A 17,840-nucleotide genomic window follows, 5' to 3' on the forward strand; every position below is an offset into this window, starting at 1 on the left:
GGATTGTGGATGTGATGATGATGATGGTCAATGGTCATGGGTTGTGGATGTGTGATGATGGTCACTGGTAATGGGTTTAGGATATCTGATGATTATGATGGTCACTGGTCATGGTTTGAGGATATGAGATGATTGTTACGTATCTTGGATTGTGGATGTGATGATGATGATGGTCAATGGTCATGGGTTGTGGATGTGATGATGATGATGGTCATTTTTCATGAGTTGTGGAAGAGTGATAATGGTAATGGTCACTGGTCATGGGTTGAGGATGTGTGATGATGATGGGCTCTGGTAATGGGTTGTAGTTGTGGGAGGATGATGATGATTGTCACTGGTTTGTCATTGGTTTTGGATGTGTGATGATGATGGTCACTGGTCATTTGTTGTGGATGTTTGATGATGATCATGATCACTGGTCATGGGTTGTGGATGTGTGAAGATGGTTACTGGTCTTGGGTTGAGGGTATATGATGATGGTCAATGCTCATGGGTTGTGGATGTGTGATGATGATGATGGTCATTGGTCATGTTTTGAGGATGTGTGATGATGGTCACTGCCCATGGGTTGAGGATTTGTGATGATGGTCACTGGTCATGGGTTGAGGATGTATGATGATAATCACTGGTCATGGGATGAGGATGTGTGATGATTATGGTCACTGGTCATGGGTTGAGGATGTGTGATGATAGTCACTGGTCATGGGTTGAGGATGAGTGATGATGATGATGGTCAGAGGTCATGGGTTGTGGATATGTGATGATGACGGTCACTGGTCATGGGTTGTGGAAGTGTGATAATGATGATGGTCACTGGTCAAGGGTTGTGGATGTGTGATGATGATTCTCTCATATCATGGGTTGTGGATATGTGATGATGGTTACTGGTAATGGGATGAGGATGTGTGATGATGGTGATGGTCATTGGTCATACGTTGAGGATGTAATGATGGTCACTGGTCATGTGTTGAGGATGTGTGATGATGATGATGGTCACTGGTCATGGGTTGAGGATGTGTGATGATGATGATGGTCACTGGTCATGGATTGAGGATGTGTGATGATGGTCACTGGTCATGGGTTGAGGATTTGTGATGATGATGATGGTCACTGGTGATGGGTTGAGGATTTGTAATGATGGTTACTTGTCATGGGTTGAGGTTGCCTGATGATGAAGATGGTCTTTTGTCATGGGTTGAGAACTCGTGATGATGATGGTCACTAGTTATGGGTTGACGATGTGTGATTAGTCATGGCTTGAGGATTTGTGATGATGATGGTCACTGATCATGGGTTGAGATATGTGATGTTGGTCACTGTTCATGGGATAAGGATATGTGATGATGGTCACTTGTCATGGGTTGAAGATGTGTGATGATGATGGTCACTGCTCATAAGTTGAGGATGTGATTATCGTCACTAGGCATGGTTTGTGGATGTGTGATAATGATGGTAACTGGTCATGGGTTTAGGATGTGTGATGATGGTCACTGGTCATGGGTTGATGATGTTTGATGATGATAATGGTCACTGGTCATGGGTTGAGGATGTATGATGGTCACTGGTCATGGGTTGAGTATGTGTGATGGTCACTGGTCACGGGTTGAGGATGTGTGATGATCATTGTCACTGATCACGGGTTGCGGATGTGTGATGATGATGATGGTCAGTGGTAATGAGTTGTGGATGTGTGATGATGATGGTCACTGGTCATGGGAGGTGGATGTTTGATGATGATGATGGGCACTAGTCATGGTATTTCGATGTGTGATGATGATGATGGTCACTGGTCATGGTTGAGGATGTGTGATGATGATGAGGGTCACTGGTCATGGGTAGAGGATGTGTGATTATGGTCACTGGTCATGGGTTGAGGATATGTGATGATATTTACTGGTCATGGGTTGTGGATGTATGATGATGATGATGGTCACTGGTCATGTGTTGTGGATGTGTGATGATGATGATGATGGGCACTGGTTATGGATTGTGGATGTGTGATTAGGATCATGGTCACTGTCATGGTTTGTGGATATGTGATGATTATGATGACTGGTCATTCGTTGTGGATGTGTGATGATGATGATGGTTACTGGTCATGGGTGTTGGATGTGTGATGATGATGATGGCCACTGGTCATGGGCTGTGTATGTTTGATGATGATGGTCACTGGTAATGGGTTGAGGATGTGTGATGATGATGGTCACTCGTCATGGGTTGAGGATGTGTGATGATGGTCACTGGTCGTGGGTTGAGGATATGTGATGATGATGATGGTCATTGGTCATGGGTTGAAGATGTGATGATGGTCACATAACATCGGTTGATGATATGTGTTGATGATGATGGTCACTGGTTATAGGTTGAGGATGTGATGATGGTCATTAGTCATGGCTTGAGGATGTTTGATGATTATGGTCAATGGTCATGGGTTGAGGATATGTGATGATGGTCACTGGTAATAGGATGAGGATGTGTGAAGATGATGATGATAGGCATTGGTCACAGGTTGAGGATGTACTGATGGTCACCGGTCATGTGTTGAGGATGTGTGATTATGATGATGATCACTGGTCATGTGTTCAGGATTTGTGATGATGGTCACTGGTTATGGGTTGATGGTGTGAGATGATGGTTGTCACTGGTCATGGGTTTGGAATGTGTGATGATTAGTGGTCATAGGTTGAGGATGTGTGATGATGGTAATGGTCATTGGACATATGTTGTGGATATGTGATGATGATGATGTTGACTGGTCAGGTATTGTGGATGTAAGATGATGATGATGGTTATTGCTCATGGGTTGTGGATGTGTGATGATGATGATGGTCACTGGTCATTGGTTGTGTATGTGTGATGATGATGATGGTCACTGGTCATGGGTTTGCGGATGTGTGTTGATGATGGTCATTGGTCATGGGTTGTTGATGTTTGATGATGGTCACTTGTCATGGGTTGAGGATGTGTGATGATGATCACTGGTCATGGTTTGAGGATGTGTGATGATGATGGCCATTGGTCAAGGGCTCAGGATGTGTGATGATGGTCACTGGTCATGGATTTAGGATGCGTGATTATGGATACTGGTCATGGGTTGAGGATGTGTGATGAAGATGGTCACTGGTCAGTGGTTGTGGATGTGTGATGATGATAAAGTTCACTGGTCATATGTTGTGATTGTGTGGTGGTGATCCTCGCTGGTGTTGGGTTGTGGATGTGTGATGATGATGGTAACTGGTCATGGGTTGTGGATTTGTGATGATGATGGTCACTGGTCATGGGTTGAGGATGTGTGATGATGGTCATTGGTCATGGGTTGAGGATGTGTGATGATGGTCACTGGTCATAGATTGAGGATGTGTGAAGGTGATGGTCACTTGTATTGAGTTCAAGATGTGTGATGTTGATCACTGGTCCTGGGTAGAGTATTTGTAATGATAATGTTGGCCACTGATCATGGGTTGAGGATGTGTGATGATGGTCACTGGTCATGGGTTGAGGATCTGTGATGATGATGATGGTCACTGGTTATGGGTTGAGGATGTGTGATGATGATGATGGTCACTTGTCATAGGTTGTGGATGTGCGATGATGATGATGATCACTGGTCATGGGAGGTGGATGAGTGATGATGGTAAAGGTCACTGGTCATGGGTTGAGGATGTGTGATGATGATGATGATCACTGGTCATTGGTTGTGGATGTTTGATGATAATGATGATGATGTTCACTGATCATGGGTTGTGGATGTGTGATGATGATGATGGTCACTGGTCATGGGTTGTAGATGTGTGATGTTGATAGTCACTGGTCATGGGTTGTGGATATGTGATGATGGTCGCTGTTCATGGGTTAAGAATGTGTGATGACGGTCACTGGTCATCGGTTGAGGATGAGTGATTATGGTCACTGGTCATGGGTTGAGTATGTAAGTTGATGGTGATGTTCACTGCTCCTGGGTTGAGGATGTGTGATGATGGTCACTAGTCATGGTTTTTAGAATGAGTGATGATGATGAGGGTCATTGGTCATTCTTCAGGATGTATGATTATGTTCACTGGTCAGGGGTTTAGAATGTGTGATGATGGTGTCTGGTCATGGGTTCTAGATGTATGATGATGATGATGGTATCTAGTCATGGGTTGTGGATGTTTGATGATGGTGATGGTCACTGGTCATGGGTTTAGGATGTCTAATAATGATAGGCACTGGTCATGGGTAGTGGATATTTGATGACGATGATGATGGTCAATGGTCATGGGTTGAGGATATGTGATGAGGGTGATTGTCACTTTTCATGGGTTGTGCATATGTGATGATGATGATGGTCACCGGAAATGGGTTGTGGATGTGTGATGATGATGATGGTCATTGGTCATGGGTTATGGATGTCTGAGGGTCACTGGTCATGGGTTGAAGATGTGTGATGATGGTCACTGGTCATAGGTATAGGATATGTGAAGATGGTGATGGTCACTGGACATCGTTTGAGGATGTGATGATAGTCACAGGTCATGGGTTGAGGATGTGTGATGATGATGGTCACTGGTCATGGGTTGAGGATGTGTGATGATGGTCACTGGTCATGGGTTGAGGATGTGTGACGATGATGATGGTCAGTGGGCATGGGTTGAGGATATGTGATGAAGGTCACTAGTCATGGTTGGGGATGTGTGATGATGATGATGGTCACTGGTCATGTGTTGTGGATGTGTGACGATGGTCACTGGTCATGGGTTGAGGATGTGTGATGATGATGATGGTCATCGGTCATGGGTTGAGGATTTGTGATGATGGTTACTTGTCATAGGATGAGGATGTGTGATGATGATCATGGTCACTGGTCATGGGTGTAGGATGTATGATGATGGTCACTGGTCATGGGATGAGGATGTGTGATGATTAAAAGGTCACTGGTCATGGGTTGAGGATGTATGATGTTGATGGTCATGGGTTCAGAATGTCCGATGATGATGATAGTCACTGGTCATGGGTTGAGGATGTGTGATGATGGTCACTGGTAATGGGTTGAGGATGTGTGATGATGATGATGGTCACTGGTCATTAGTTGGGAAGCGTGATAATGGTCACTGGGCTTGGGTTGAGAATATATGATGATGATGGTAACTGGTAATTGGTTGATGATGTGTGATGATGGTCACTGGTCATGGGTTGATGATGTGTGTTGATGATGATTGTCACTGGTCATGGGTTGAGGAAGTGCGATGGTCACTGGTCATGTGTGAGGATGTGTGATGGTCATGTTCAGTGGTCATTGGTTGCGGATGTGTGATGATGATGATGGTCACTGGTAATGGGTTGTGGATGTATGATTATGATGGTCATTGGTCATGGGTACTGGATGTGTGATGATGATGATGGTCACTAATCATGGGATGTGGATGTGTGATGATGATGGTCACTGGTCATGGGTTAAAGATGTGTGATGATGGTCACTCGCCATGGGTTGAGTATTTGTGATAATGATGGTCACTGGTCAGCGTTGAGAATGTGTGATGATGGTCACTGGTTATGGGTTGAGGATGTGATGATGATGATTGTCACTGGACAAGGGTTGAGGATGTGTGATGATGGCCACTGGTGATGGGACGTGGATGTTTGATGATGATGGTCACTGGTCTTGGGTTGTGGATGTGTGATGATGGTCACTGGTCATGGGTTTAGGATGTCTGATGATGATGATGGTCACTGGTCATTGGTTGAGGATGTGAGATGATGGTCACGTATCTTGGATTGTGGATGATGGTGATGATGATGGTCAATGGTCATGGGTTTTGGATGTGTGATGATGATGATGGTCACTGGTCATGGGTTGTGGAGGAGTGATAATGGAAATGGTCACTGGTCATGGGTTGAGGATGTGTGATGCTGATGGGCTCTGATAATGGGTTGTAGGTGTGGGATGATGATGATGATTGTCACTGGTCATTGGTTTTGGATGTGTGATGATGATGGTCACTGGTTATTTGTTGAGGATGTTTGATGATGATCATGATCACTGGTCATGGGTTTAGGATGTGTGAAGATGGTCACTGGTCATGGGTTGAGGGTGTGTGATGATGGTCACTGATCATGGGTTTTGGATGTGTGATGATGATGATGGTCACTGGTCATGGGTTGAGGATGTGTGATGATGGTCACTGGCCATGGGTTGAGGATGTGTGATGGTGGTCACTGGTCATGGGTTGAGGATGTATGATGATAATCATTGGTCGTTGGATGAGGATGTGTGATGATTATGGTCACTAGTCATGTGTTGAGGCTATGTGATGATAGTCACTGGTCATGGGTTGAGGATGAGTGATGATGATGATGGTCAGAGGTCATGGGTTGTGGATATGTGATGATGACTCTCAATGGTCATGGGTTGTGGAAGTGTGATAATGATGATGGTCACTGTTCAAGGGTTGTGGATGTGTGATGATGATGCTCACTGATCATGGGTTGTTGATATGTCATGATGGTTATTGGTAATGGGATGAGGATGTGTGATGATGATGATGGTCATTGGTCATACGTTAAGGAAGTAATGATGGTCACTAGTCATGTGTTGAGGATGTGGGATGATGATGATGGTCTGTAGTTTAGATGGTCACTGGTCTAGGGGTTGGATGATGATTGTTACTGGTCATGGGTGGTGGATGTGTGATGATGATGATGGCCACTTGTCATCGGTTGTGTATGTGTGATGATGATGGTCACTGGTAAAGGGTTGAGGATGTGTGATGATGATTGTCATTCGTCATGGGTTTAGGATGTGTGATGATGATGGTCACTGGTGTTGGGTTGAGGATGTGTGATGATGATAATGGTCACTGGTCATGGGTTGAGGATGTATAATGATGGTCACTGGTCATGGGTTGAGGATGTGTGATGATGTTGATTGTCACTGGTCATGGGTTGAGAAATCCTGATGATGATGGTCACTCGTTATGGGTTGAGGATGTGTGATTAGTCATAGCTTGAGGATGTGTGATGATGATGGTCACTGGTCATGGGTTGAGGATATGTGATGTTGGTCACTGGTCATGGGATAAGAATGTGTGATGATGGTCACTTCTCATGGGTTTAGGATGTGTGATGATGATGATGGCCACTGGTCATGAGTTGAGGATGTGATTATGGTCACTAGGCATGAGTTGTGGATGTGTGATAATGATGGGACTGGTCATGTGTTTAGGATGTGTGATGATGGTCACTGGTCATGGGTTGATGATGTGTGATGATGATGATGGTCACTGGTCATGGATTGAGGATGTGTGATGGTGACTGGTCATGGGTTGAGGATGTGTGATGATGATGGTCACTGGTCACGGGTTGCGGATGTGTGATGATGATGATGGTCAGTGGTAATGAGTTGTGGATGTATGATGATGATGGTCACTGGTCATGGTTGGTGGATGTGTGATGATGATGATCGGCACTAGTCATGGGAAGTGGATGTGTGATGATGTCGATGGTCACTGGTCATGGACTGAGGATGTGTGATGATGATGAGGGTCACTGGTCATGGGTAGAGGATGTGTGAGTATGGTCACTGGTCATGGGTTGAGGATATGTGATGATGATAGTTACTGGTCATGTGTTGTGGCTGTATGATGATGATGATGGTCACTGGCCATGTGTTGTGGATGTGTGATGATGATGATGGGCATTTGTCATGGATTGTGGATTTTTGATTAGGATGATGTTCACTGGTCATGGTTTGTGAATATGTGATGATGATGGTGACTGGTCATTCGTTGAGGATGTGTGATGATGATGATTGTTACTGGTCATGGGTGGTGGATGTGTGATGATGATGATGGCCACTTGTCATCGGTTGTGTATATGTGATGATGATGGTCACTGGTAATGGGTTGAGGATGTGTGATGATGATTGTCACTCGTCATGGGTTGAGGATGTGTGATGATGGTCATGGCTATGGGTTGAGGATGTGTGATGATGATGATTGCCACTGTAAATGGGTTTTGGATGTGTGATGATGATGGTCACTGGTCATGGGTTCTGGATGTGTGATGATGATGATGGGCACTGGTCATGTGTTGAGGATGTGTAATGATGATGATGGTCACTGGTTATGGGTTGTTCATGTGTGATGATAGTCACTGGTCATGGGTTGGGGATGTGTGGTCAAAGAGTGAGGATGTGTGAAGATGATGGTCACTTGTATTGGGTTGAGGATGTGTGATGATGGTCACTGGTAATGGGTAGAGGATGTGTAATGATGATGATGGTCACTGATCATGGGTTGAGGATGTTTGATGACGGTCACTGGTCATGGGTTGAGGATGTGTGATGATGATCATGGTCACTGGTCATGGTTTGTGGATGTGTGATGATGATTGTCAATTGTCATAGGTTGTGGATGTGTGATGATGATGATGGTCACTGGTCATGGGATGTGGATGAGTGATGATGGTAAAGGTCACTTGTCATGGGTTGAGGATGTGTGATGATGATGATCACTGGTCATTGGTTGTGTAAGAGTGATGATAATGATGATGATGGTCACTGGTCATGGGTTGTGGATGTGTGAGGATGAAGATGTTCACTGGTCATGGGTTGTGGATGTGTGATGGTGATGGTCACTGGTCGTGGGTTTTGGATGTGATGATGGTCGCTGGTCATAGGTTAAGAATGTGTGATGATGATGAGGGTCACTGGTCATGGGCTGACGATGTGTGATTATGGTCACTGGTCATGGGTTGAGTATATAAGATGATGGTGATGTTCCCTGGTCATGGGTTGAGGATGTGTGATGATGGTCACTAGTCATGGGTTGAGAATGTGATGATGATGAGGGACACTGGTCATGTGCTCAGGATGTGTGATTATGATCACTTGTCATGGGTTAATGATTTGTGATGATGATGGTCTCTGATCATGGGCTGTGGATGTATGATGATGATGGTAACTGGTCATTGGTTGTGGATGTGTGATGATGGTGCTGGTCACTGGTCTTGGGTTGAGGATGTGTGATGAGCTGTGATTGTCACTTTTCATGGGTTGTGCATATGTGATGATGATGATGATGGTCACTGCCAATGGGTTGTGGATATGTGATGATGAGAATGGTCATTGGTCATAGGTTATGGATGTCTGATGATGGTCACTGGTCATGGGTTAAAGATGTGTGATGATGGTGACAGGTCATGGGTTGAGGATCTGTGATGATGATGATGGTCACTGGTCATGAGTTGAGGATGTGATTATGGTCACTAGGCATGGGTTGTGGATGTGTGATAATGATGTTACTGGTCATGGGTTTAGGATGTGTGATGATGGTCACTGGTCATGGCTTGATGATGTGTGATGATGATGATGGTGCCTGGTCATTGGTTGAGGATGTGTGATGATGATGGTTACTGGTCACTGGTTGCGGATGTGTGATGATGATGGTCAGTTGTAATGAGTTGTGTATGTGTGATGATGATGGTCACTTGTCATGGACTGAGGATGTGTGATGATGATGAGGGTCACTGGTCATGGGTAGAGGATGTCTGATTATGGTCACTGGTTATGGGTTGAGGATATGTGATGATGATAGTTACTGGTAATGTGTTGTGGATGTATGATGATGATGGTCACTGGTCATGTGTTGTGGATGTGTGATGATGATGATGATGGGCACTGGTCATGGATTGTGGATGTGTGATTAGGATCATGGTCACTGGTCATGGTTTGTTTATATGTGATGATGATGGTGACTGGTCATTCGTTGTGGATGTGTGATGATGATGATGGTTACTGGTCATGGGTGGTGGATGTGTGATGATGATGATAGCCACTGGTCATCGGTTGTGTATATGTGATGATGATGGTCACTGGTAATGGGTTGAGGATGTGTGATGATGATTGTCACTCGTCATGGGTTGAGGATGTGTGATGATGGTCATGGCTATGGGTTGAGGATGTGTGATGATGATGATTGCCACTGTAAATGGGTTTTGGATGTGTGATGATGATGGTCACTGGTCATGGGTTCTGGATGTGTGATGATGATGATGGGCACTGGTCATGTGTTGAGGATGTGTAATGATGATGATGGTCACTGGTTATGGGTTGTTCATGTGTGACGATAGTCACTGGTCATGGGTTGGGGATGTGTGGTCAAAGAGTGAGGATGTGTGAAGATGATGGTCACTTGTATTGGGTTGAGGATGTGTGATGATGGTCACTGGTAATGGGTAGAGGATGTGTAATGATGATGATGGTCACTGATCATGGGTTGAGGATGTTTGATGACGGTCACTGGTCATGGGTTGAGGATGTGTGATGATGATCATGGTCACTGGTCATGGTTTGTGGATGTGTGATGATGATTGTCAATTGTCATAGGTTGTGGATGTGTGATGATGATGATGGTCACTGGTCATGGGATGTGGATGAGTGATGATGGTAAAGGTCACTTGTCATGGGTTGAGGATGTGTGATGATGATGATCACTGGTCATTGGTTGTGTAAGAGTGATGATAATGATGATGATGGTCACTGGTCATGGGTTGTGGATGTGTGAGGATGAAGATGTTCACTGGTCATGGGTTGTGGATGTGTGATGGTGATGGTCACTGGTCGTGGGTTTTGGATGTGATGATGGTCGCTGGTCATAGGTTAAGAATGTGTGATGATGATGAGGGTCACTGGTCATGGGCTGACGATGTGTGATTATGGTCACTGGTCATGGGTTGAGTATATAAGATGATGGTGATGTTCCCTGGTCATGGGTTGAGGATGTGTGATGATGGTCACTAGTCATGGGTTGAGAATGTGATGATGATGAGGGACACTGGTCATGTGCTCAGGATGTGTGATTATGATCACTTGTCATGGGTTAATGATATGTGATGATGATGGTCTCTGATCATGGGCTGTGGATGTATGATGATGATGGTAACTGGTCATTGGTTGTGGATGTGTGATGATGGTGCTGGTCACTGGTCTTGGGTTGAGGATGTGTGATGAGCGTGATTGTCACTTTTCATGGGTTGTGCATATGTGATGATGATGATGATGGTCACTGCCAATGGGTTGTGGATATGTGATGATGAGAATGGTCATTGGTCATAGGTTATGGATGTCTGATGATGGTCACTGGTCATGGGTTAAAGATGTGTGATGATGGTGACAGGTCATGGGTTGAGGATCTGTGATGATGATGATGGTCACTGGTCATGAGTTGAGGATGTGATTATGGTCACTAGGCATGGGTTGTGGATGTGTGATAATGATGTTACTGGTCATGGGTTTAGGATGTGTGATGATGGTCACTGGTCATGGCTTGATGATGTGTGATGATGATGATGGTGCCTGGTCATTGGTTGAGGATGTGTGATGATGATGGTTACTGGTCACTGGTTGCGGATGTGTGATGATGATGGTCAGTTGTAATGAGTTGTGTATGTGTGATGATGATGGTCACTTGTCACGGACTGAGGATGTGTGATGATGATGAGGGTCACTGGTCATGGGTAGAGGATGTCTGATTATGGTCACTGGCCATGTGTTGAGGATATGTGATGATGATAGTTACTGGTCATATGTTGTGGATGTATGATGATGATGATGGTCACTGGTCATGTGTTGTGGATGTGTGATGATGATGATGATGAGCACTGGTCATGGATTGTGGATATGTCATTAGGATGATGGTCACTGGTCATGGTTTGTGGATATGTGATGATGATGGTGACTGGTCATTCGTTGTGGATGTGTGATGATGATGATGGTTACTGGTCATGGGTGGTGGATGTGTGATGATGATGATGGCCATTGGTCATGGGTCTTGTGTGTGTGATGATGATGGTCACTGGTTATGGGTTGAGGATGTGTGATGATGATGATGGTCACTGGTAATGGGTTTTGGATGTGTGATGATGATGGCCACTGGTCATGTGTTGTGGATGTGTGATGATGATGATGGGCACTGGTAATGGTTTTTTTGACGTGTGATTATGATGGTCACTGGTCATGGGTTGTTCATGTGTGATGATGGTCGCTAGTCTTGGGTTGAGGATGCGTGATGATGGTCACTGGTCAAAGAGTGAGGATGTGTGAAGATGATGGTCACTTGTATTGGTTTGAGGATGTGTGATGATGGTCACTGGTAATAGGTAGAGGATGTGTAATGATGATGATGGTCACTGATCATGGGTTGAGGATATTTGATAACGGTCACTGGTCAAGGGTTGAGGATGTGTGATGATGATGATGGTCACTGGTCATGGTTTGTGGATGTGTGATGATGATGGTTACTTTTCATAGGTTGTGGATGTGTGATGATGGTGATGGTCACTGGTCATGGGATGTGGGTGAGTGATGATGGTAAAGGTCACTGGTCATGGGTTGAGGATGTGCGATGATGAAGATGTTCACTTTTCATGGGTTGTGGAGGTGTGATGATGATGGTCACTGGTCATAGGTTTTGGATGTGTGATGATGGTCGCTGGTCATAGGTTGAGAATGTGATGATGATGAGGGTCACTGATCATGGGTTGACGATGTGTTTTTATGGTTACTGGTCATGGGTTGAGTATATATGATGATGATGTTCACTGGACATGGGTTAAGGATGTGTGCTGATGGTCACTAGTCATGGGTTGAGAATGTGATGATGATGAGGGTCACTGATCATGTGTGATTATGGTTACTGGTCATGTGATGAGTATATATGATGGTGATGTTCACTGGACATGGGTTAAGGATGTGTGATGATGGTCACTAGTCATGGGTTGAGAATGTGATGATGATGAGGGTCACTGATCATGTGTTCAGGATGTGTGATTATGGTCACTGGTCATGGGTTAAGGATATATGATGATGATGGTCTCTGTTCATGGGCTCTGGATGTATGATGATTTTGATTGTAATTGGTCATGGGTTGTGGATGTGTGATGATAGTGATGGTCACTGGTCATGGGTTGAGGATGTGTGATGATGATTTTCACTGGTCATGGGTAATGAATATGTGATGATGATGATGGTCACTTGTCATGGGTTTATGATGTTTGATGATGGTCACTGGTCATGGTTTGAGGATGTGTGATGAGCGTGACTTTTCATGGGTTGTGCATCCGTGATGATGATGATAATGGTCACTGGTCTCGGGTTGTGGATGTGTGATGATGAGAATGGTCATTGGTCATGGGTTATGGATGTCTGATGATGGTCACTGGTCATGGGTTAAAGATGTGTGATGATGGTCACTGGTCATGGGTTGAGGATGTGTGATGATGATGGTCAGTGATCATCGGTTGAGGATGTGTGATGATGGTCACTGGTCATGGGCTAAGGATGTGTGATGATCGTCACTGCTCATGGGTTGAGGATGTGTGATGATGGTCATTAGTCATGGGTAAAGATTTTGTGAGGATCATGATTGTCACTGGTCATGGGTTGAGGATGTGTGATGATGGTTACTGGGCATGTGTTGATGATGTGTGATGATGATGATGATGATCACTGGTCATCGGTTGAGGATGTGTGATGATGATGATGGTCATGGGTTGAGAATGTGCGATGATGATGATGGTCACTGGTCATGGGTTGCGGATGTGTGATGATGGTCACTGGTCATGGGTTGAGGGTGTGTGATGATGATGATTGTCACTGGTCATGGGTTGAGGATGTGTGATGATGGTTACTGGGCATGGGTTGAGGATGTGTGATAATGATGGAAATTACTCGGGTTGAGGATGTGTGATTACGGTCACTGATCATGAGTTGATGTTGTGTGATGATGATGAGGGTCACTGCTCATGGGTTGAGGATGTGTGATGATCACTGGGCATGGGTTGCAGATGTTTGATGATGATGATGGTCACTGGTAATGGGTTTGTATGTTTGATGTTGATGGTCATTGGTCTTGGGTGCTGGATGTTTGATGATGATGATGGTCACTGGTCATGGGTTGTGGATGTGTGATGATGATGATAGTCACTTGTCATGGGTTGAAGATGTGTGATGATAGTCACTGGTCATGGGTTGAGTATATGTGATGATTATCAATCGTCATGGGTTGAGGATATGTGATGATGGTCACTGGTTATGGGTTGATGATGTGTGATGATAATGGTCACTGGTAATGGATTTTGGATGTGTGATGATGATGGTCAATGGTCATGGGTTGTGGATGTGTGATGATGATTATGGTCACTGGTCATGGGTGGTGGATGTTTGATGGTTATGGTAAATGGTCATGGGTTTTGTATATGTGATGATGATGGTCACTGGACATGGGTTTTGGAAGTGTGATGATGATGATGGTTACTGGTCATGGGTTGTGGATATGTGATGAAGGTAACTGGTCATGGGTTAAGGAAATGTGATGATGATGATGGTCATTGGTCATGGGTTGAAGATGTGATGATGGTCACTGAATGTGTGTTGAGGATGTGTGATGATGATGATGATGATGGTCACTGGTCGTGGGTTGAGGATGTGATGATGGTCATTAGTCATGGCTTGAGGATGTGTGATGATGATGGTCAATAGTCATTGGGTTGAGGATATGTGATGTTGGTCACTGGTCACAGGATGAGAATTTGTGATGATGATGGTGACAGGTCATGGGTTCATGATGTGTGATGATGGTCACTGGTCATGGGTTGAGGATGTATGATGATGATGATGATGGTCATGTGCTGAGGATGTATGATGGTCAGTGGTTGTTGGTTGATGATGTGTGATGATGATGGGTAATGGGTTGAGAATGTGAGATGGTCAGTGGTCATAGGTAGAGGATGTTTGATGATGATGATGGTCACTGGACATATTATGTGGATGTGTGATGATGACGATGGTGACTGGTCATAGGTTTTGGATGTATGATGATGATGATGGTCTCTGCTCATATGTTTTGGATGTGTGATGATGATGATGATGGTCACTGGTCATGGGTTTTGGATGTATGATGATGCTGATGGTCACTGGCTATGGGTTTTGGATGTGTGATGATGATGGTCACTGGTCATGGGTTGTCGATGTTTGATGATGGCTACTTATCTTGGGTTAAGGATGTGTGATGATGATCACTGGTCATGGGCTGAGGATGTGTAATGATGATGGTCACTGGTCAAGGGTTGAGGATGTGTGATGATGGTCACTGGTCATGGGTAGATGTGTAATGATGATGATGGTCACTGATCATATGTTGAGGATGGGTGATGATGGTCACTGGTCATGGGCTAAGGATATGTGATGATGATGATGATGGGCACTTGTCATGGGTTGTGGATTTTTGATTAGGATGATGGTCACTGGTCATGGTTTGTGAATATGTGATGATGATGGTGGCTGGTCATTCGTTGAGGATGTGTGATGATGATGATTGTTATTGGTCATGGGTGGTGGATGTGTGATGATGATGATGGCCATTTGTCATCGGTTGTGTATGTGTGATGATGATGGTCACTGGTAATGGGTTGTTCATGTGTGAAGATGGTCACTGGTCATGGGTTGGGATGTGTGATGATGGTCACTGATCAAAGAGTGAGGATGTGTGAAGATGATGGTCACTTGTATTGGGTTGAGGATGTGTGATGATGGTCACTGGTAATGGGTAGAGGATGTGTAATGATGATGATGGTCACTGATCATGGGTTGAGGATGTTTGATGACGGTCACTGGTCATGGGTTGAGGATGTGTGATGATGATGGTCACTGGTCATGGTTTGTGGATGTGTGATGATTGTCAATTGTCATAGGTTGTGGATGTGTAATGATGATGATGGTCACTGGTCATGGGATGTGGATGAATGATGATGGTAAAGGTCACTTGTCATGGGTTGAGGATGTGTGATGATGATGGTCACTGGTCATCGGTAGAGGATGTGTGATGATGGTCACTGGTCATGGGCTAAGGATGTGTGATGATGATCGTCACTGCTCATGGGTTGAGGATGTGTGATGATGGTCATTAGTCATGGGTAAAGATTTTGTGAGGATCATGATTGTCACTGGTCATGGGTTGAGGATGTGTGATGATGGTTACTGGGCATGTGTTGAGGATGTGTGGTGATGATGATGATCACTGGTCATCGGTTGAGGATGTGTGATGATGATGATGATCATGGGTTGAGAATGTGCGATGATGATGATGATCACTGGTCATGGGTTGCGGATGTGTGATGATGGTCACTGGTCATGGGTTGAGGGTGTGTGATGATGATAATTGTCACTGGTCATGGGTTAAGGATGTGATGATGGTTACTGGGCATGGGTTGAGGACGTGTGATAATGATGGAAATTACTCATGGGTTGAGGATGTGTGATTACGGTCACTGATCATGAGATGATGTTGTGTGATACTGATGAGGGTCACTGCTCATGGGTTGAGGATGTGTGATGGTCACTGGTCATGGGTTGAGGATGTTTTATGATGATGATCACTGGTCATGGGTTGCAGATGTTTGATGATGATGATGGTCACTGGTAATGGGTTTGTATGTTTGATGTTGATGGTCACTGGTCATGGGTGCTGGATGTTTGATGATGATGATGGTCACTGGTCATGGGTTGTGGATGTGTGATAATGATGATGGTCACTTGTCATGGGTTGAAGATGTGTGATGATAGTCACTGGTCATGGGTTGAGTATATGTGATGATTATCAATCGTCATGGGTTGAGGATATGTGATGATGGTCACTGGTTATGGGTTGATGATGTGTGATGATAATGGTCACTGGTAATGGATTTTGGATGTGTGATGATGATGGTCAATGGTCATGGGTTGTGGATGTGTGATGATGATGATGGTCACTGGTCATGGGTGGTGGATGTTTGATGGTTATGATAAATGGTCATGGGTTTTGTATATGTGATAATGATGATGGTCACTGGACATGGGTTTTGGAAGTGTGATGATGATGATGGTTACTGGTCATGGGTTGTGGATATGTGATGAAGGTAACTGGTCATGGGTTAAGGAAATGTGATGATGATGATGGTCATTGGTCATGGGTTGAAGATGTGATGATTGTCACTGAATGTGGGTTGAGGATGTGTGATAATGATGATGGTCAATGGTCGTGGGTTGAGGATTTTATGATGGTCATTAGTCATGGCTTGAGGCTGTGTGATGATGATGGTCAATGGTCATGGACTGAGGATATGTGATGTTGGTCACTGGTCACAGGATGAGAATTTCTGATGATGATGGTGACGGGTCATGGGTTCAGGATGTGTGATGATGGTCACTGGTCATGGGCTGAGGATGTATGATGATGATGATGATGGTCATGTGCTGTGGATGTATGATGGCCAATGGTTATTGTTTGATGATGTGTGATGATGATGGGTCATGGGTTGAGAATGTGAGATGGTCAGTGGTCATAGGTAGAGGATGTTTGATGATGATGATGGTCACTGGACATATTATGTGGATGTGTGATGATGATGATGGTGACTGGTCATAGGTTTTGGATGTATGATGATGATGATGGTCACTGCTCATGGGTTTTGGATATGTGATGATGATGATGGTCACTGGTCATGGGTTTTGGATGTATGATGATGCTGATGGTCACTGGTTATGGGTTTTGGATGTGTGATGATGATGGTCACTGGTCATGGGTTATTGATGTTTGATGATGGCTACTTGTCTTGGGTTGAGGATGTGTGATGATGATCACTGGTAATGGGCTGAGGATGTGTAATGATGATGGTCACTGGTCAAGGGTTGAGGATGTGTGATGATGGTCCCTGCTCATGGGTTTAGGATGCGTGATGAGGGATACTGGTCATGGGTTGAGGATGTGTGATGATGATGGTCACTGGTCTTTGGTTGAGGATGTGTGATAATGATGATGGTCACTGGT

Source organism: Panulirus ornatus, chromosome 50 (assembly GCF_036320965.1).
Source record: "Panulirus ornatus isolate Po-2019 chromosome 50, ASM3632096v1, whole genome shotgun sequence".
NCBI lineage: Eukaryota > Metazoa > Arthropoda > Malacostraca > Decapoda > Palinuridae > Panulirus > Panulirus ornatus.